Below are 20,953 nucleotides of genomic sequence, written 5' to 3' on the forward strand. Positions count from 1 at the left end.
TATGGAGATGGCTCACAGATCTCTATATCCAGCTCCTGTCCCTCTACTTAGCCTCACAGCATCAGTAGCCTATTGGGTATTTCACCCTGTTTGTCTTGGAGACAACTTAAACTCAACATGTCTAAAACTGAACTCATTTAATTAAATATTATTTAACTATTTTGTATATATTCATATTTATTCATTTTATATATGTTGTATATATTTCATATACCTTTGTTATGTCCATAGCTAAAATGTAATATTAAAAGTAGAGATTGTTTCATTATTTGAACTTGGATCCCCAATGCCCAGGAAGGTGCCTGGAACTTAGTAGGCATTCTATACTTTAGACATAAAGCCACTATGGGTAGCAATCTTCCTCACCATCTTGTCCCCATGCCAATCACCTCTTCTTTTCCTTACTATCTTCTCCCATCCTCTTTAGTCTTCTAGTGAAAAACTCAAACCAGATTCTCAGGAATTAGGCATGGAAATTCATGTCCTAAGCAAATAGAATTGATGAAATGATACTTTCAACTTGAGTTCTTACAATAATGAATGTAGGCTTAAGAGGAAAAAAAGGCAGTAAAGAGAGGAAAGGGGGTACTAATGGCAATACTAACTCACCTAGCACTCTGCATGTATTATCCCCTTTAAGTCTTGCAGTAACTCTGTGACAATAATTAATCGTATGCTCACTTGACAAAAAAAAACACAAAAAAACTGAGACTCAAGTAAGCTAAATGGCTTGCTAAAAGTCACATCATTATAGTAGGCAGGGAATTTGAACTCAGGTCTTTTGCCTCTAAATCCACTGCCCTATAAACCATACCTACTACACCAAAATCTCCATAAGGGAAGAGCCTGTGTCTTTTCTAAATTTTGTGTCTTCCATAACACTTATAATAGTGCTCTGTACAGAGTAGTCCTTAATAAATTATAACTGGATTAACTATTTTGATAGCATTCCTCTTTTCTAATAAAATGTTCGTTTTAAAAAGAGAAGGGGTGAGGGTCAGTGAGGTGGCTCAGTGAATTGAGAGCCTGGCCTAGAGATGGAATATGCCTGGTTAAAATCTAGCCTCATACACTCCCTAGCTGTGTGACCCTGGAAAAGTCACTTGACCCCCATTGTCTGGCCCTTACTGCTCTTCTGCACTAGAACCAATACCCAGTATTGATTCTAAGATGGAAGTTAAGGGTTGTTGCTTTTTGTTTGTTTTTTTTTTAAGAGAGAGAAGGGGGAATACAAATTTAATCCTGTTCAATTATGCACAAAAAGTTTTCTCCCCTTGGCTATCACAGACTTTCAAGACAGCATGGTTACTTTCTTCTAGCATTTTAATGGCTTGTTATGGCCACTTTCATAAAACATTTCCTTGCTGTTGATCAACATAAGATACAATAAAGTGATTCTTCTCATTGCTTCCTCTATCTTAGAAGTAAAATCAGTGATTGATCTCTGCTTTGGATAAAATGACAGCCAAGTAGTTGAAATTCCCCATAAATATAAATCTTACCTCAATGACAAATTTGTGACCTATATCAAGAATAAACCAATAATTCTCTTTTTCTAATAGGTTCCTTTATGGAATACCACCTCTCTCCCATGATATCACTGTAGCCTCTCTCCTTTTATCTTTTTAAGTATTGCCACTCACTATGTTTTCCCTTTCTGTAAATAGATTTTTTAAATGGGTTTCCCTCTGTCACACTTTCTTTCACATCCTTTTATTTTATATAAGGAATAAATCCTTCTGTTGACATATTCACAATTCACTTTGTTATTCAGACTCTGTAAGTTGATATCTAAGCATCTGAGATCACAAGTGCCATAACATGGCACACCAAAGAGAGTACTGGACTTAAAGTTAGAAAAAAGAGTTCAAGTCCCAGCTGTACCACTCCCTAGCCACTGGACTGTTGGCAAATCACTTAATCTCTTTTGAAAAATGATAATCCTGAATTTCAGTAAGATTATATTTTATCCAAGGTCACATAGGTTTTAAAACACCAGACATGAACAGAAATAGCAAGTAGAGTGCCATTCAAGCTGAAAAACAATTTTGTGTAGTGAATAGAGTACTAGACTTTGAATGAAAAAGACGGGTTCAAATTCTGTCTCTGACATCTAGTAGCTATTTGATCATATGCAAGTGCATTAACATCTTTAAGCTTTAGTTTCTTTGTTTAAAAAATTGAGAATGAGCATAGACTATACTATCTACCTCACAAGGCTGCTGGAAGTCTCAAATTAAATAATATCAGGAAAGCACTACATATGGTGTTAGTTTTTTCCTTTGCACTTTGGTGTCTTCATCTATAAAAGGAAAATAACAATACTTTACTTACCTACATGAAAACATTGTTGTGAAGTAAGCACTTTGTAAACTGTAAAGCACTATGGAAGGAAACATGAGCTAGCACCTCCATGAATTTATCATATGGTTTTCCATGGATCTCCCTTTTATATTTATCATGATTTAATTAATGTTCATTATCTTTATTTTCATGTCCCTGTTCATTACTGTTATTATGTGTCTTTGAGGGCAGTGCTTGGGCAATACCTATTTCAATACAGATATGAGCTGGTCTTGGAACAAGAGACATAGAATTCACCATAGGCTTGTTCTCAAAATCATTCTAGCCTAATAGAATCTGCCAGAGTGTGTACTGCACCAATAGAGTTTTTAAGAAATCAGGGTTGGCTTCATGCCATGATGAAGCATTTGAACAATTTTCAAGGCAGCTTTGCAAATAGAAGGTCCTTAATAGTTATTCATGATAGTAGAAATATTTTCCCCACCCTCTCTTTTACTTTTTTTTATTTTTGCTGTTACTGATCATGTTGGCTAACTAATTTAATTCTAAGTTACTCTTCATATGCTATATAACCATAGTGGTGAGCCAATGGCACATGTACCAGAGGGGGTTCTCAGAGCCCTTTCTGTGGGCCATCACCCAACACAGAATTCATTACTAGAAAGCCAGAGGGATGTGGAGCTGGGCTGATATCCTCCCCCTCACCTAAAGACATTTCTCACATCACTCACCTCTCTAAAAAGTGCCATTACTGCTATAAAATATACATTTAGAGTTAATCTAATCTTTTCTCCCACCTCCTACATTTTTAGTCTGAAGTCTTCTTAACCAAACAGTCCCATTTGCAGCCAAACATACTTTTCCCAGTTATCATAGGATGCTCGTCAATACCTAGAGAGTATCAAATGTTATTGATGCCATCTATTTTTTATAAATGCTTACATTCCTATATCTTCCTAGAAGAATTGGAAGGCACTGGACACAGTAACCTCAACATACCATCAAAAAGAATTGATTAAATTTAACAGACAGAAAACAACTGATTACTGATAGAATAATTTCAGAACCAGTTGGGTATAGTCAAATCACTGACTTGATAATATATAGTACAAAAACTAAGCAAACTTTAAAAAATGATATGATTAGGAGACCATGGAATTTAGAACTGAAAGGGACAATAGGTGACTTTTAATCCAGTATTTTTATTTAAAGAAACTGAAGCACATAGAAAGCAAATTAATTTGCTCAAAATTTTACAATTATTAGGTTGTAAGGCCAAGATTCAAACTCAGATTTTCTGACTCCAAATCTAGGACTTTCTACATCATCTAGTATGAGATTGAAGCAATTCCAGCCTGACCTTTTCAAATGAACTGATGCTATCACAAAAGAAAAGGAAAACATATAAAGAATAGTCCCCTGTTTGAAAGGCTATTGTGATAGCTAGCTAGGTGACTCAGTGGATTGAGAACCAGACCTAGAGATGGGAGGTCCTAGGTTAAAATTTGGCCTCAGACACTTTCCAGCTGTGTGATCCTGGGCAAGTCACTTAGCCCCCATTGCCTAACCCTTACCACTTTTCTGCCTTGGAGACAATACTGTGTATTGGCTCCAAGACAGAAGGTAAGGATTAAAAAAAATTTTTTTTAAGATTAAACATTTGATGGATAGCTTGTTGATTAACCCATCAAACAAGCATACATTAAATGCTTGCCATGTCCCAGCCCTATGAGAGGTATTGGGGAGAAAGTAGAGGAGAAGAAACAGGAGATAAAGAAGGAATAGGGGGAAGAGAAAGAGAAAAAGGAAGAAGAGGAGGATGAGGATGGGAAAGAAGACAAGGAGGAGGAGGAAGAGGAGAAGAAGAAACAAAGTGCTGAAAAAAATCATTGAATTATCAAAAAAAGAAAATAAAGAAAATGGCAGTAAATACTAATCCATATACCTACTTTTACAACTCTGCAAAATATTTTTGAGAATAATCTGTGTGTGTATTAGATGAAGTTGTTGATAAAAGTATAAGAAAGGTCCTATTAGACTTTTGCAAGCAGTTATTCTAAAGGAGATCTAGTTTTACAGTAACGCAATTGATAGAAATGTAAAGATAATATAAAATTCTACTATTTTTATTGTTTCTTCACTCTAAATCAAAAAAGCATTTAATCAAAGGAAGAAAAATACTTCCTTAAAATAATACCTCCAACTTGTGTATAAAAAGAAAAGAAGGGGGCAGCTGGGTAGCTCAGTAGATTGAGAGCCAGGCCTAGAGATGGGAGGTCCTAGGTTCAAATCTGGCCTCAGACACTTCCCAGCTGTGTGACCCTGGGCAAGTCACTTGACCCCCATTGCCTAGCCCTTACCACTCTTCTGCCTTGGAGACAATACACAGTATTGACTCCAAGATGGAAGGTAAGGGGAAGAAAGGAAGAAAGGAAGAAAGGAAGAAAGGAAGAAAGGAAGAAAGGAAGAAAGGAAGAAAGGAAGAAAGGAAGAAAGAAAGAAAGAAAGAAAGAAAGAAAGAAAGAAAGAAAGAAAGAAAGAAAGAAAGAAAGAAAGAAAGAAAGAAAGAAAGAAAGAAAGAAAGAAAGAAAGAAAGAAAGAAAGAGAAATCAAAGAGAAGAATATAAAGTAATTCTTTTATGGGTGAACAGTGCAATAGCTGAAAGGGACATGAAAAAACTTTCATTTTTTAAAAAATTGCTAAAATCTATGTATAAAAGGAAACATAGTTTTCAGAAAAGTTATGAGCAACATGTTTGCCAAAAAGGCAGAAAATGAACTGTGGCATAAAGAGACATATCACTTTGTAAGGCATATAAGATAGTCCCTCATTTATATGTAAATTGCTTGGTCATTGAAAAAGGCAGAAAAAGAATTTGTTTACTTTAAACTTAAAATATAAATGTTAATAAAGAGTTTTCAGAGTCACAAACTGGAAAGAGGACATTTTGATGATTCAGAATGACAGAAACTGTAGGAGACTGCAGTCCATCTGTCCATTTGAATACAATGGTTTTGAAAGCTTAAGTGGTTAAAACTAATAAAATTTTTAAAAATGAAATTTCCTTTGAAGAATATTGGATAATTAAATAAAGGCAGTTGGTTCTGAAAGTCACAGAAAAGGGAAGTTTAGCAATTTATCATCTCATAAGGGAAAAAAGTTCCAGGAGACTCAGATTGAAACCAGTGAAGTTAGGAAAAGATGGTTGGAGAAGAATAATCAGGTAGAGAGGAGCTGAACTGAGAACATAGAAGGCAGTCAAAAATATAGTCAAGGATTGGAGACAAGTAGGCTTCAACTGCAGGGTTGATTATCTGTAGAAAGACTGAACATCACAGGAAGAAAGCTATTGGCCCTCATCACTACTGATAAATTGAGAGGGATGAAGTCTTTGAGAGGAGATTTTTATCTCTGGTATGTTCCTGGTTTGACAAGGAAAATCAGAAAAGGAATGGCAGGCTTTGCAACCACTTTTCTATGTAAGAAGGGAAACTGAGATTTAACTAGAAAATACAAAATCCAGGTAAGTGAAGAGCTGTCTGAGCTTCTCTATCTTGTCCAGAGAGTAAGTCTAAGGAGTTTTGCTATGAACTTTGTTTGCTACGAAGTGACCATATAATAGAATCTGGATGGGTAAAGAGCTAACTGATTTTGTCTACATTACACAGAGAACAAGACTGATGAACATTTGAGTTCTCTAGCTTAAAGGGAACTTCTTGATGATATAATAGCACTGCCTTTCTTGATATCTTTTTTTTTCCCAAATCTTACCTTCTTGTCTTAGAATCAATACTATTTCATTTCCAAGGCAAAAGGAGGGGGAAGGGCTAGGCAACGAGAGTTAAGTGACTTGCCCAGGGTCACAAAGCTAGGAAGTATATGAGTCTAGATTTGAAACCAGGATCTCCTGTCTTTAGGCCTGGATCTCAATTCACTGAGCCACCTCAGTATCCTTTTTAAGGATTATTGTGTTTAAAATGCTGATCATTGTTTCATTCATTCGGGTAGAGAAAATGAGATTTGTCTAACAGAAGAGTATTGTAAGGATGATATTAGAAAATAAGTATTGCTTTATTAGTTTAGAGATAAGAAGTAAAGTGCCTGGGTTGAGAAAAGAACTGGAGTTTGAAGCAGAGCTGAGAGATCATGTTAATTTCAGATGTGGCAGTTATAACAGTTTTTCTGGCAGTTGGCAGAGACACACTCAGAGACTCTCTCTCAGGGCTAGAGGAGGTAACATCTTTGCCTCTCTCTCTGTCTGAGGGAAAGACCTGAAGGAGCTCAGTGTTTTCCTTTCCCAACTTGGGAAACACTATTGAATATCTATTACTGTCTTTTTAGATTGTTTAACTCTGAGAGGACCAAAGAAAAACCTGGTCTTTGGTTTGGACTCTGAGTCTTAAGAGACTCAGAATCCTAGCTGGATTCTTGTTGAGACTCAACCATCTAGCCTTTGCTATTTTATAATTTGAAGGCAAAGTTAAGATTTATAAGGATAATAGCAGTAGTTTTTATTTAGATAGTATAAATGTGGGTTAGTCAAATCAGGGAGGATTAGTGTAGCCTGTGAAACACAGGAGAAGCAGTTCCTTGTGAACATGGGAGTTTATTTGAGTGGATTTAGAATCCCTTAGAATTAGAAATCCTTCTTTATCCTCATATTGAAACAGTTTTTCCATCTAAATATTTTATTTTATAACTCGCAAATTTATTTTTACAGTAGGGAGGATCCAAAGGAAAGCAATTAGTAGAAAAATAACTTTAAATGGTGTAGTTGTTCCTGAATGGACCCATGGCATTGAGGCAGTAAGTCCGGCGTTGAAAGCTACCCTATGGTCATGGCTTTTCTTCACTCATGTAACTCCTTGACAGGTTTCTATTAGCATATATACACTTTCCCTTACAAATACTGAATGCATCAGTGAAAGATCATGATCCAGAATTATGTGTGTACTGCAATGTATTTATTATTCTATAATTTTTTCAATATTAGTATCTAGGATGTTATGATGATTATTGCTTTCACTTGTAGTTAATGTTTTTATTGTTTTATTTTTATTGTATTATTTTATTGTCAAGTAAATGTTATTATTTATATAAGTAAATAATTAAACAGTTATGTTTAAGATTGGATTTAACCTCATTATGTTGTCCAAAAGGTTTGTGCAAATGGAAGAACACCAGCAGGGTTTGAAAGCTATGGTGATGAGCACACTATAATAGTTTCCCCTATGATCTTAAAAGAGTTTGAGTTTAGAGAGATGTTATAGAACTCTAGCATGTTAATCCTTCTAATGGGAAGTCATTTAAGGGTGAGAGAGCCAGACTAAAAATTGAGGGCAACAGTTTACTCTAAGGATGCTATATGTATGGATTACATAAGAATGTGCATTGTTATAGAGATGATAGTTCATGTGACCTGGTTTGTTTGCTTATATAAAGAATATAGGGAGAGGAGAGAGAAGGACCTAAGAAATAATTTTGCCAACAAATTAAACAGGTAATAAGAGAACCAGAAAAGAGTAGTGGTGGAAGCCCAGGGGGGGAAAAAAAGAGTATCTAGGAGGAGAGGATAGGCAACAGTATGAAATCTAACTCCTGGGCTGAGAAGGTTGAAGGCAGAAAAAAGACGGTAAAAGAGATCATTAAAGAGGCAATTAAGAGGTCATTGATTGTTTTGGAGAAAACAATTTCATTTGAAGGATGAAGTAGTAAAGCAGTTCACAAAGTACTGAAAAGTGAGAAAAGAGAAAAGAGAGGCAATAAGGAGAGAGACTTTTCAAGGATTTTGCCTAAGAATGGGGGGGGTGATAATTTGAGGGATGATAAAGAAGAGTGACAGGTTCTTAGGGATGAGGGAAACTTGTGTATATTTAAAAGCTATGGAGAAATCAGATACAGTTAGATGGATCAGTGGATTGAAATCCAGGCTTGGCGATAGGAGCTAGGTTCAAAGGTGGCCTCAAATACTTCCTAGCTATGTGAACCCTGGGCTAGTCATTTCACCCCCAACGCCTAGTCCTTATTGCTCTTCTGCCTTAGAACCAATATTAGCACTAATTCTAGGATAGAAAGGTAAGGATTTTTTAAAAACTTTAGAAAAGGAACCTGGTGATAGGAAAAATTCAAAGAATTAAGAGAAATGGGGATGGAGGATGAATCTGCTTTGAAGATAGAAGAAGATGAAATTATTAACACATGCAAGAAAGATTGGCCTTGAAGAGAAGAGCCACCTTTCTTTCAGAGCCTGGGTGAAAGGAAAATAGAGCGAAGGGTGATGTTACTTTTAAAAAATGAAAAATTGAAAATATTCTTTTTTCCCTAGTACAGATTAGAAATTATGAGTCATCATTATTTGAAAAAAAGTTTTTATGGATTGATACCTCCTCTTCTAAGGAACATCCTCCCTAAAAAATCCCGTGTCCTTGAAAAACTTAAGTGTGCTTATTTTTTAAATTATGTGTTTGGCTTTTTTTCTTGCATCTTACTGCTCAAGAGACAGTTCATGGGATCATTTGGATTGTAGAGCTGGAAGCAAAAACCCATTTTATAGATATGGAAACTGAGGCCTAGGGAGACTAAATGTCTTATTTATTATGTCTATTCTATGTGTCAGAGCTAGGATATGAATCCAGGTCCTCTGACTCCAATCCCAACACTCTTCTCATTATATGATACTACCTACTTAGCTATTTTTAGTGATTATTAGAAATTACATTATGAAATTTTCTTCAATGTTTTAAGGCTGGTGAGTAACTAATCATAGTGTCCACACTAGATGAAAAACTGTGGGTATGTTATAAGCTTTTTTCCTGTTAAGTAATCACATCATTACACATGAAAATCATCATAATAAATGGCAAAAGTGATGATCTAGCTCAAAGTGTTGTAAGACCAAATAAGATAATGTAGCCAAAGAGCTTCATATGCTAAAAAGTACCTTGTATACATGGCTTGCTATTATTTCCTAATTTGTCTCTAAAATTCCTTTTTAGCCTAATTAAACATTCTGCTTCTTCACACACTCTTCAGTCTGGGCAAAGTAACCTTCTCCATATGCCTCACATGCAACATTCCATTTTCTGTCTCCAAATCTTGGTAGAAACTATTATCCACCATGATTGAAATGTTCTTTGCCACCTGCTTCTTGCCTCTAAGAATCCTTAGTATCCTTCAAAGTGCAACTCAAATATCACCTTCTACCTGAGGCTTTTCATGATTATCCCAAAATGTCTGCCCTTCCAAAAAAATCATTTATTTTGCATGTATTTTATATCTCCATCACATCTCTGACTCTTGGCTTCCCTAGCCTTCTTCAAGTCACAGCTACCATTTAAAAAAATTTACATTTATTTAATAAATATTAACTCACTTATTGCAGATGATTCTCAGATTTATTATTTGCCAAGCTCTAACCTCTTTTCCAACTTCCAATCTCATATTTCCAGCTGCCTATGGGACATCTCCAACTGGATGTTATGACGACATATTTAACGCAAACTGAGTCCCAAATGGGGCTCTTCATCTTTCCTCCAAAACACTGCCCTCTTCCAAAATTCCCTATTTTTGTGGAGAGTGCCTCCCAGGCACCTAGGCTTGCCACCTAAGCTTGTCTTCAACTGCTCACTGTCATCTCCCCATATGTAGTCACTTGACAAGTCCTGCCATTTCTATCATTAACAACTCTCCTATATGTATGTTCCCTTCCCACTCTGACAGTCCCTGGTGCACATCCTCACCACAACACACCACGACAGTTGTAATGTTCTGGTTAATCTGCCTGTAAGTCTTTCCCTACTCTAGAACTTCCTTCATTCAGCTATCAAATACATCTTCCTAAAGGGAAAGTTTAACGATTTCACTCTTCTATTAAATCAACTCTTATAGACTTCCTATTACCCCCAAGATTAGATATAAAAATCATCTATTGAGCATTTACCTGGACTCTTCCTACCTTTCTAGTCTTATGTCTTTTGCCCCTCACCCAAGTATTTTGTGATGACAGGTTTCCTTGCTGCTCCTCACATATGACACTCCCTCTCCAGACTGAGTATTTTCATGGACTGTCCTCATACCTGAAATTCTCTTCCTCCTCATCTTCAACTCCTGACTTACTGGAAGTAAGCCTTCAAGTCTTACATAAAGCCCCACCTTCTATAAGTCTTTTCTGATCTCCTTAAAATTAATGTCTTCCCTCTGTTGAATATCTCCAATTTATCCTGACTATGTCTTGTTTATAGATAGTCACTTGTATATGTCATCTCCCCCACTAGAAAGTGACATCTTGAGAGCAGACTTTTTTTTGCCTTTCTCTGAATCCCCAATGTTTAGCTCTCTATCTGGCACATACTGGATGCTTCATCAATGCTATTTGACTAATAGGTTTATATGTATATGTTTCCCCTTAGAGAATGTAAGCTCCTTGAAGTCATGGATTATTTCCTGCTGTCTTAGAATTAATACTAAGTATCAGTTTCAAGCAGAAGAGGACAAAGGACTAGGCAATTGGAGTTAAGTGACTTACCAAGAGTCACACAGCTTGGGAGTATCCGAAACCATATTAACTATTTTTTTAAATTATCGTTACATTCTCAGTACCTAGCATGGTACCTTGCACATAGTAGGTACTTAATGATTTTTTTACTTAATACTTCAATAAAAATGGCTTTAACAAATGCCCATCCAATGCAATTCATATTAATTAAATACTTGCTAAATGACAGACACTGTGCCCATTCATATATCCTCAATCAAGGTACCCAACAAGTCCCATTTATTCCTGCTTTGGGCTCCTACTCTATAGAAGAATTCAAACCTCTTATACTTCATAGCGAATAAGTCCTTTCTGTCATCATGATCCTGAAATATTGCATCTTTAAAGAGGACCTAAACTAGGAAAATCTTTTAGATTATGGCATAACAACACATTTTTAAGACTCACCAAGCTTTGTCTTCTCCTGCTGAGTTGATAACAACACAGAAACTTTTTTCTCAAACCATTTCCTTCAACTTCACATCTAAATTGAACTGAACTGAAATGCATTTTTGGTGTCATAACTCATTATAGCAAAATAAGCTGCAAAACTGACTCTCTTCTATTAATTCCAGAATAATCAGATTCTTCTGCTGCAAGTGGACCAAAATTTCCATAGGACTAAAAATCAGACCCATTTCCAATTATCAATTTTCTCCCCCAAACTACCCAGAATTTAAAAAAGAAGAAAAAAATATCATAATCACCACAAAGAATCCTCTCTACTTTTTTCTTCTATTTTTACAGAGCAGTTAGATTACAAGATATTTTTATAATCACAACACAACTTTATCCTTTTATTTGTTGGCTTACTTTGGACCAAGCCTGTGATTTCACTGGGTTAGGGAATTCCCAGGGAAGAACTTCATATACCGATGCAGATTGACAATTTCCCAACAACCTACAGTCTTAGAAAATTGCCTGGAGGTTCTGATAATTTAAGTGACTTGTCCAGTGCCAGAAAACCAGTAAATTAGAGGTGGGACTTGAGCCTACATTTTCCCAACTCTGATGCCAGTTCTCTCTCCACTACAATATGTTGTATCTCATTAACCTTTTTGGAAAATTCACCAGTTTCTGGAAGCAGAAATCATATTGGTACTGTTTTGAAAAACATACTTTAATGATTAATCCATTACCCTTCCATGTGACACTCTAATGCCAATTTCCTCTTCCCTAGTGACACTGTTCCATGTTAAACATAAACTCCTGAGTGCTTTGATCCACCGTTGACCAGAGCTTGGTAGGGATGGAAAACAAATACTACCAAGATTTAAAACTGGGTGGGACCTGCTCAAATCTTGGTATTATGACACCAAATCTAATTGTTTTTCCCATAAAACAACTCTCCTCTGTTTTCTTCTTGAGAATCTTGGCAATGGGTTTGTTTCCATTGGTATAGCCTAGAACGTCTATCCATACTAGATCAAATATAACTTTATGGTAACCAAGAGCTACTTCTTAACTATGTGACTTGCTCCATTCCTGACCCACTCAAAGAGGAGTTCACTCTTCAAAAAGAGATCAAAGGACAGAATCCATCCTACTAACACATTTACAAGTTCTTCACTGTGACTATTCTCATATTTAACATCTTGTAATTATGTTAGTTGAGATGCAGGTGAAACCTCACATTTGAAGATTCGAATCCCAGATGTATCACTTCTTACCTACATGACTTTGACCAAGTCACAACCTTTTTGAACCATAGTTTCTTTTAAAAAAAAATTCACTTACTGAGTATTGGTTGCAAGACAAAAGAGTAGCAAATGCTAGGCAATTGGGGTTAAATGACTTGCCTAAGGTCATAGAGCCAGTAAGTGTCTGAGGTCAAATTTGAACCCAGGACCTCCCATCTGTAGGCCTGGCTCTCAATCCACTGAGCCACCAATTTGCCCTTGAGTCTTAGTTTCTTCATTTATGTAATGGGAATGATGTTTGGACTACAAAGGTGACGAAACTCTAAGAAGATCAAGAGATAGATAAGCCACATTAAAAATCTATGAAAACTACCAACTGCGATACAAATGTCAGGTATTACTATTATTTACTGCCTGACAGACCTAGGGGTGTCTGACACATATAAATAAGCTAATTCTGAATGTATTTGAGACATATACTAGTTTAAAAAAAATCTTCTCTAAATGGACTTATGCCAATCTCATAAATTTGTAGGCTCTTCTTGGTTTACATAGAGGGGTTTTAGGCTCAGAAATAATACTGTAATAGTCTTGTCCTGACACAGCATCTTTCTTTCCAAAGAACTCAAAACATTTTGACATATGGACCTAGCAGTTCTGAAATAGGCTATTTCAATAGCACCATTGAAAAATGATCAAGTGTTTGGACAATGCACATTTAATAAAGCCTAAGATGAACTGATTCGTTTTAATAGATGCCTTTTCTTCTCTTTTTTTTTCAACAATTATCCCCATTTCCCAAAGACTTGCTACTAGAAAAAGTATTTTCCTGGTTAACTAAATATAAAGAAAATTAATCTTTTAGTGAAATCTGCTTACATTTGGATCCCTTGTGAGAAGACTGGGAGAGCAGATGAGGCTGCAGAGTATCTGCATCACAAAGAAGCCTGGTTAAAAGTCTTATCTGACTTTAGAAACAAGCCAACCATTTGTTTTCCATTTTGAAGCTGTCTGCACAAATGCTGCTTGTCTGCATAAGGGCAAGAAGTCCCCAGAGTCAAGAATAAATGGCATGCAGTATGCTGTTGTGCATTTTTATTATCATCATTGAGAAAACAATTTTATTTCCATATCCATTAATTCATTTGGAGTCCAGGGTGCCAGGGGGACTCTTAGGAGGGTGAACCAAATGTCTTCAAATAATTTCAAGCTTCACTTGGCATAGGACCCTTCCATAAGCAGAGATAACTATGTCCAGTTGATTCTGGAAGGGAAAGTACAAACAGTTTGATTTAGACTAAAACAAATTGGGTATTCTTTGAATGAGCACCATCTTCCTTTGTGGCTGAAATAAATGAGAAGCTGGTCACTTTTAGGCCTTCTGAATTGCATGGGTCCAAGATTTCTCCTTTGCTGTGCATGCAGGAAAAAACAGATGGGCTTGGGTGACAGTTGCATTGAAAAGGGCTCCAGGGAGACATGCAAAAAGAAATGTATCACCACAGCATTGTTTGATGATAGTGCGCACCTGCTGCCCGTTCTTCAGCCTCAGCTAGAATGGACTGGCAAACTACTTGGAAAGTAGGACTAAAGTACTGCTAGGAAACACCATATGTAAAGGATGGGGAGTTTCACTTTTTAAAAGAATTGCACAAGATTCTAATCACCTCAAAAGACAAGGGACAGAGCAATGGCTACTATTAATCCCTTAAAGCTCTCTCTCCTCAATGCAATTCATCCTTCCTCCATTCTCTGTAGCTCTCCTGCTGATATAGCACAAAGGAATATGCTACATTGAGGCTTCAAATGGATTGCATTGTTATAACTATAACTGGGGCAATTTTGAGGACCAGAGAAAACTTTACCAAGTGGCCTCAGGACAAGCATTATAAAATTGTTGTTTTTCTTGTCACTTTTCAGTCATGTCCAATTCTTTATGACTCCATTTGGGGCTTTCTTGGCAACGATACTGGTGTGGTTTGCCATTTCCTTCTCCAGGTCATTTTTACATATGAGGAAACTGAGGCTAACAGGTTTAAGTGACTTGCCCAGGGTCACACAGCTAGTAAGAATTTGGAGCTAAATTTGAACTCAGAAATATGAGATTTTTTGACTCCAGACTTGGCCCTCTATCCACTTTGCCATCCTCAATCAACTTTTTTTTTTTAAGATAAACTTAGCTGAAGGTCTGTCATGTGTAAGAAGAATTAGATTTATTCTGTTTAACTCTGGGAGGCAGAATTAGGAAAATTAGGTAGATTTTGTAAAGCAGCAAATTTGGAATTGCTATCAGGAAATTCTTCCTAAAAATGTCCCCTGTCCATAAATTACAATGTGCTACCTCTGAGGATAGCCAGTTTCCCCTCTCTGGAAAACTAACTGCAGTCCTCTTTCTAGCAGAGGCTATATCGCCCCCTTTTGAGATAGGATGATTTTTCTAATGCTAGACAGACTTCTTATGTTATACATTCTGGTATGCTTTTCTCAATATTATTAAGTTAATATCTCATGTCATTTAACCAATTAAGATCAATTGGCTTTTACAAAAGAATATTTACTGAAAAGGTATGTCAAGAATTAAAATATAAGCATTCCCTGGAGAACAGGAATACATATTCCATTCTATATCTCTTTCTTTGGGGAGAGTGGGATCAGACTTAAATCAATTGATGCAGAGAACACAGCCCACACCAAGTTCATTTCTGAATATAGCATAACAATGGATTGAGTTACTACCCTTGCTTATAGGACTTGACAACTAGGCTTCTAGCAATACAATACTGGGCTGGGTCTCATAGGTCACCTCTTTGGGCTACACTCTTCACTATGCTTGACTGCCAGCAAACTCTGATATGATCTCCAGGATGTAGACATCTGGTGGCCTAGTCGTCTAGCTTTTTGAAGCTTGCAGCCATCTTCAGTGCATCTTCACCTTATAGCTAGAAAGAATAGATACAATAAAGATAGAGAAATCAGTACCATGATCAAAGCCACATGTTGTTCAAGTTTGGGAGAATAGTCCCCTGAAATTACTTCTTTTTCCCCCATGGAGGCTCACAGTAATCTTTGCTTCAATTACCAAGAGAATAAAGAGGGATTGATTTGGCCAGTTAGAGGCTTTTGTATGCCCACCCAAGTCTTTCTTAATAGCCAGCCAAAAGTCCCTTTCTTCACCACATAATAAGTGGAAAGGAAAAAGACATGCTGTCTATGTGAATGAACACCCTGAAGCAGGGAAGTAGACCCCTTCATTCTTTGGCAGCAAGAATATCCAGAAACAGGCTTACCAAATTCACACATTCTCAGAACCAGACCTTCACTGGCCAGTTCCTTCATTATTTATCATTAATGAACTTTGAAAAGAAGTAAACTGTAAACTGAGTAAATTACCGGTAAGTTGGTAAATTTACAAGTAGGTGAAATTTATTAAACCAAAAGATTTGCCGTTGTTTACTCCAATTTTCAGTGTATATTTTCATCTAAAGACCCCAACATTAAAAGATTTTCATTTTTATTATGACAAAAAAAAGTAATATGACTTCAAGAAAAACATTCTTCTCAAGAGTGAGAGTGATGGGGGGGGGCGGGGGAGCATCACATCTAGGTTGCTCAGTGGATAGAGATCCAGACCCCAAGATGAGAGATCCTGAGTTCAAATGTGACATCAAATACTTCCTAACTATGTGACTCTGGATGAGTCACTTAACTCCCATTCCCTAGCCCTTACCACTCTTCTGCCTTGGAATCAATACATGATATTGATACTAAAATGAAGGTAAGGATTTTTTTAAAAGGTTATAGTGAACAAGTAGCCTTAATTCAGAGATCATCTTGGATCAAGTTCAGAGAAATCATATCATGTAAGAAGTAGATTATGATTTCAAAATAATCTTCATTTTAGAAAAATTTTCACAACTTAGGCTATTCAAATATTCAAACATCTCTAATATCATTGTTGTGGATTTTCCATTCACTGATATATGTCACAGCCTGTCTATGTGACTTTTGGTCATGTTTAGTATAATGACTATCATATGTGCTAGTGGCCTTTCTTTCCTTTCCCTGACATTACAAAAATATAAGTAGGCTCTCTACTCTATATCAATAATTCTTGAATATAATTGAGTTGGGAAAGATGATTAATTCATGTCCATAGGGCTAAAACTAAGAGACTTTTTGATTTCCTTGAAGTTTCTTATTGCCACAAATCTTTCAGCCTTCTTTACCTCAATTAAAAATGCCTCCCTTCCCTGGTGCCCCAGACTCTCGGTATCTTCATTCTTTCCCTTGGAGGTCCAAGCCCACCGCTATCAGTTCCTCTTTCCTTTCCAACTCAGATGTCTTGGATATCAGTTCTATGCTTCTTACCCCCTCTCCTTTGAACCATTTGGCCTATGGGTCATTGCCTCAGGTATGTTTTTCACTGTGTTGTTATAGATGATAATGAATTAATTGGAAAACTGGTCCCTTTCGTGGCATCATAAGGTACTAGATTTAGAATTGGATGAGACCTTAGAGGTCATCTAGCCCCAATCCCTCATTTTATAACTGAGAAAACTGAGACTCAGAAAGGTTAGGTGATTTGCTCTAGGTCATTCAAGAAGGAGCATAGCCTAGACATGATAGCCTGTTGATCCCAAGCCCAGTATGTTCTTCCTTCTGTATTAAATTTGAAAATTACCATGGTCAAATATTTCTTTGGTATCACTTCAAATAAAAGATGATTTCACCCATCTGTGCAAAAATTGTTCATAGAAGTACTTCTTTTAGCAAAGAACTGGAAACAAAAAGCATATCCATTGACCAAGAAATAGCTAACTACATTTGGGCATATGAACATCATTTCCCATTAAAAATAATGAATATTAGGAATTCAGAGAAAAATGGGAAGGCTTGCTATTGAGACAAAATAAAATAAGCACAACCAAGAAAACAATATACAACAACCTAATCTCAAAACCTAAGGCTACTTCCTCTTCCCCAGAATGAAATCTGCTAATAGTAGATTATTACATGGTAATGAGGAAAGGAAGGTGGTGTTCAACCACTTCAGTTGCTCTAATTCTAAATATGAAAAGCAGAAAAGCATGAGGACCCATCCAACAGCACAGGGTCAGATGCAAATGTAGCTACTCTTTATGCTGATCTCAAATTCATTCTGAATCTATGCAATATACAATCTTATTTCCCTCCTAGAGAACTTCATAGCAGATAGATCTGGAAATGCCCTCAATAATTTCAGTTACATTCAGTTATATATATTGAAGAATAGCTTGTGTGTGTCTGCCTTCAGAGGAATAACTGATAAATAGAAATAAACAAGACATAGTTTTAAATAAAAATATATGTATTTGTCAAATGATGCCTTCTCGAGTGTAACAAGGAGGTGGAGGCAGATAACAGAGAATTTTAATTTAACAAATAAATAAACTTTAAAATTTTTTAAATAATAATAAAGACTATAAGTTCTGTTTCTCCCCCCCCAAAAAAAATGGTAAGTGAGCCTGATTTTAAACTCAGGTCAATTCTATTCCAATGGAGCCTTCTTCTTACTACAACCCTCTTTCTTACTACAGTCCCTTCTCTTATTGTCTCTCCTGGAAAACCTGGACATGCCAGTAATCAGGTCCCAGCAACACCTAGCTCTTAACCCAATTTCAGACCCTTCTGTTGGGAAGAGAGAAAATACCAATCCCTTTAAAAAGACATGACTAAGAAACTCAAACATGTGTTAAGGGGAGATCAGTCCTCTAGACATCAGACTTCCCTCCCCTCTGAGGGATGCTCCTAAGGGAGCGTGGTTTGCCTACACAACAGCATGTTGAGAATTTGGGAAAGGTTTGTTTCTAAAACTTGCAATAGTGTAGATGTTTCAGTAACAGAAGGAAGGACAAAATGAGAATAAGTATTTTAGTTACTTGTCAAAATCCGATTAGGATTAAAAGTAGCCTCTCTTTTGTTTATTGGGGGGAAAGGAACTTGGGAAAATGTCAGAAGGGGGATCAAGTTGGGCTTTCCAAAAAGAAGCAAAAAAAAAAAAATAGGTAGTCATACTTAGTCAGTGTGCTTAGCAGTTTGCAGCCTGACATCACTTGGGTACTCCACCCTCTACCCTCTGGAATCAAGGGTCACAGAGAAGGACTAGTAAAGAACTGAGCTCTAACCCCAATGGGACAAAAATCATGTAACTACAAGATAAAAGAGACAGTGGGTATGATCTGGAGCAACCCACAATTGAAAAGGATCCCCTCACAATATACTTGACATGTATAGATGTGCAGTCTTTGGTCAAACATCTTCAGGGATAAGGAACTCATTATCCTCTGAGGCAGTCCATTCCATTTTTGGACAGTTTTATGTTAAAGTTTTTCCTAACATCAAATTTAAATCTACCTTTTTGCAAAATTCACCCATTTCTTGCTCTTTATTTTTCCCACTGGAATCTCTTCCCTCCCTATAGTCTTTTCTTTTTCAGTTCCAAAGTTCCTTCAGCTGATCTGTATGTGACATTATTGTCAGCCACTTTAAGAAAAAAAAGAGAATATCATTATTCACATCCCTTTTTTCACATAAGTACTGATTACTTCAGTTATGACAAGAACCATTCCTTTAAAGCTACTTTCATGCAACTCGTTCACAGGAATGTTAACATTAGCTTAAACTAGGAAGAAAAAAAGGGAACAGATCTCTCAAACCTCAGCATCTTCAGGGAAGGATCATCCCTTGAAGTTTACTGCCTCCTACCAGCTAGCAGTCAAACAAGCTACCTTTGTTCAGTGGTGGCTTGGCACCAAAGAAGTTAGTTTACCATCTAGGAATCATGGTGGCATCTCTTGACATTCCCTACTCCATATATCACTGCATCAGGGAAAGCCAGGCAGCATCTTTCTGATGCCCTAAGTATGATTTTTAGTGTTAACTATGGGCAGATAAAAGCAGTTTTGCCAGGGCAAAGAAGAGCATGTTGGGTATGAGGCCTTGAGGTCCTTGTGTGTGCAATCTGCAAAAGAAGGAAGGTCAGAGTGGGAAAGGAAAAGTCAAAGCCCTGCTTCTGAACACCTTCGAAATTTTGGATGCATTTGTTACCCACTGCAAAGGATATTTTTTTTAATCACACTGAAACTTTTTCTCTGGGAAGCTGAACATAAACTCATCCAAGAGCAGAACACTTTTCCTAAAGGGATAGAGATGGGGCAAAGTAGCCCTCTAATATCAAACCACTTAAGTTTGTGGAGATCTTTTTGGAAAGACCTTTGCTGCCAAGCCCTGAATAACAAGAAACAGGATCTAGGGCGAGGGGAGGGAATAAGATCCTGCTGTTTCTCTAACTCAAACAATTTCCATTGATTCTGATACCTTCTAACATGATCAAAACCACCATAGAGTAATACAGAAACATGAGGCATAGGTGACCACTGAAAACCTATAGGCACTGCCTTTTCTCTAACCTGCTATCATTTATTCATTAAAAAAAAAAGGTGAGGCAACTAAGTGGCTCAGTTGATAGAGAGTCAGGCCCGGAGACAGGAGATCCTAGATTCAAATGTGGGCTCAGGTACTTCCTAGCTCTGTGACCCTGGGCAAGTCACTTAATCCCAATTGCTTAGCTTTTACTTCTCTTCTGCCTTGGAACCAATATTTCCTATTGATTCTAAGACAGAAGGTAAAAGTTTTAATTTTTTTAAATGCTAAAGCAACATCTGAATTCAACTCTTCCTCCTCCTTCAGCCTGACTCTAACACTTAGCATTGCTTCTAGGTCTAGGTTTCCAAGTCTCTCTACCTGGAGATTAAAAGGAAAGACCAGCACATAATGGAGGAGAACAAGCATAATGTGCATGACTTGGTTCTCTGGTCTCTCTCTCTTTTATTTTGTTAAAAAAAAAAAAGTGAACCTGAGAAGTACCACAATTACTAAATATAAGAGATAAAACTGCACTGAACTGAAGGAGGGCATGCAGGAGAATTAACAAAATAATGCAGGTTAGTTTAGGCTTGCTCATAAGGGCCAACAGGCATTTCCAAAAATGGTATTGTTCAGGTGGGGAGATAGGGATAGGCAAGGAGTGAGGAGAGATAAGGAACTGAGGAGATCATCTTTAGCTGAAAGGGCAGGCAACTGAAATGGTCTGGGAAATAGATAATGGACACAGGACACAGGACAGCCTGGGTGCTGAGATATTTAACCCCACATAAACAGTCTGCAAAATCTACTTGTTCCACTTCTGACCATTTGTTAAAACTATAATTCTGAAAGAACAAATATGAGTAAATCTACCAAAGCCTTTGACCCAAAGGGGTCAAATTAAGTCCAATTTTCTCTCTCTTTTATTTGAACATCAGTTCAAATTTCATCTGTATAAAGAATTCTTGGGGTGGTAATGACCTCCAATGATACAGGTTAGAAACTCATTGGTCATTTAAGTCTTTAAGAAAATCATCTAGTATAGCCACACTCTTTGTGGTGGCAAAAAAA

The 20,953-nt window shown here is 36.8% G+C and overlaps 1 protein-coding gene and 1 long non-coding RNA gene across 3 annotated transcripts in view; one reads left to right on the top strand and one right to left on the bottom strand.

The window, feature by feature from the left end:
- NKAIN3 (sodium/potassium transporting ATPase interacting 3) overlaps nucleotides 1-20,953 on the top strand; it is an 868,360-nt gene that overhangs the window by 750,034 nt on the left and 97,373 nt on the right. The gene's annotated exons all lie outside the window — the stretch shown is intronic.
- LOC130458414 (uncharacterized) overlaps nucleotides 13,557-20,953 on the bottom strand; it is a 92,498-nt gene continuing 85,101 nt past the window's right edge. For both annotated transcript variants that reach the window (XR_008917735.1, XR_008917734.1), the window contains 2 exons: nucleotides 15,282-15,417; nucleotides 13,557-13,742 (listed from right to left, as the gene is read on the bottom strand). This is a non-coding gene — a long non-coding RNA (uncharacterized LOC130458414). The remainder of the gene's footprint in view (nucleotides 13,743-15,281; nucleotides 15,418-20,953) is intronic.

Source organism: Monodelphis domestica, chromosome 3 (genome assembly GCF_027887165.1).
Source record: "Monodelphis domestica isolate mMonDom1 chromosome 3, mMonDom1.pri, whole genome shotgun sequence".
Classification (NCBI taxonomy): Eukaryota; Metazoa; Chordata; class Mammalia; order Didelphimorphia; family Didelphidae; genus Monodelphis; species Monodelphis domestica.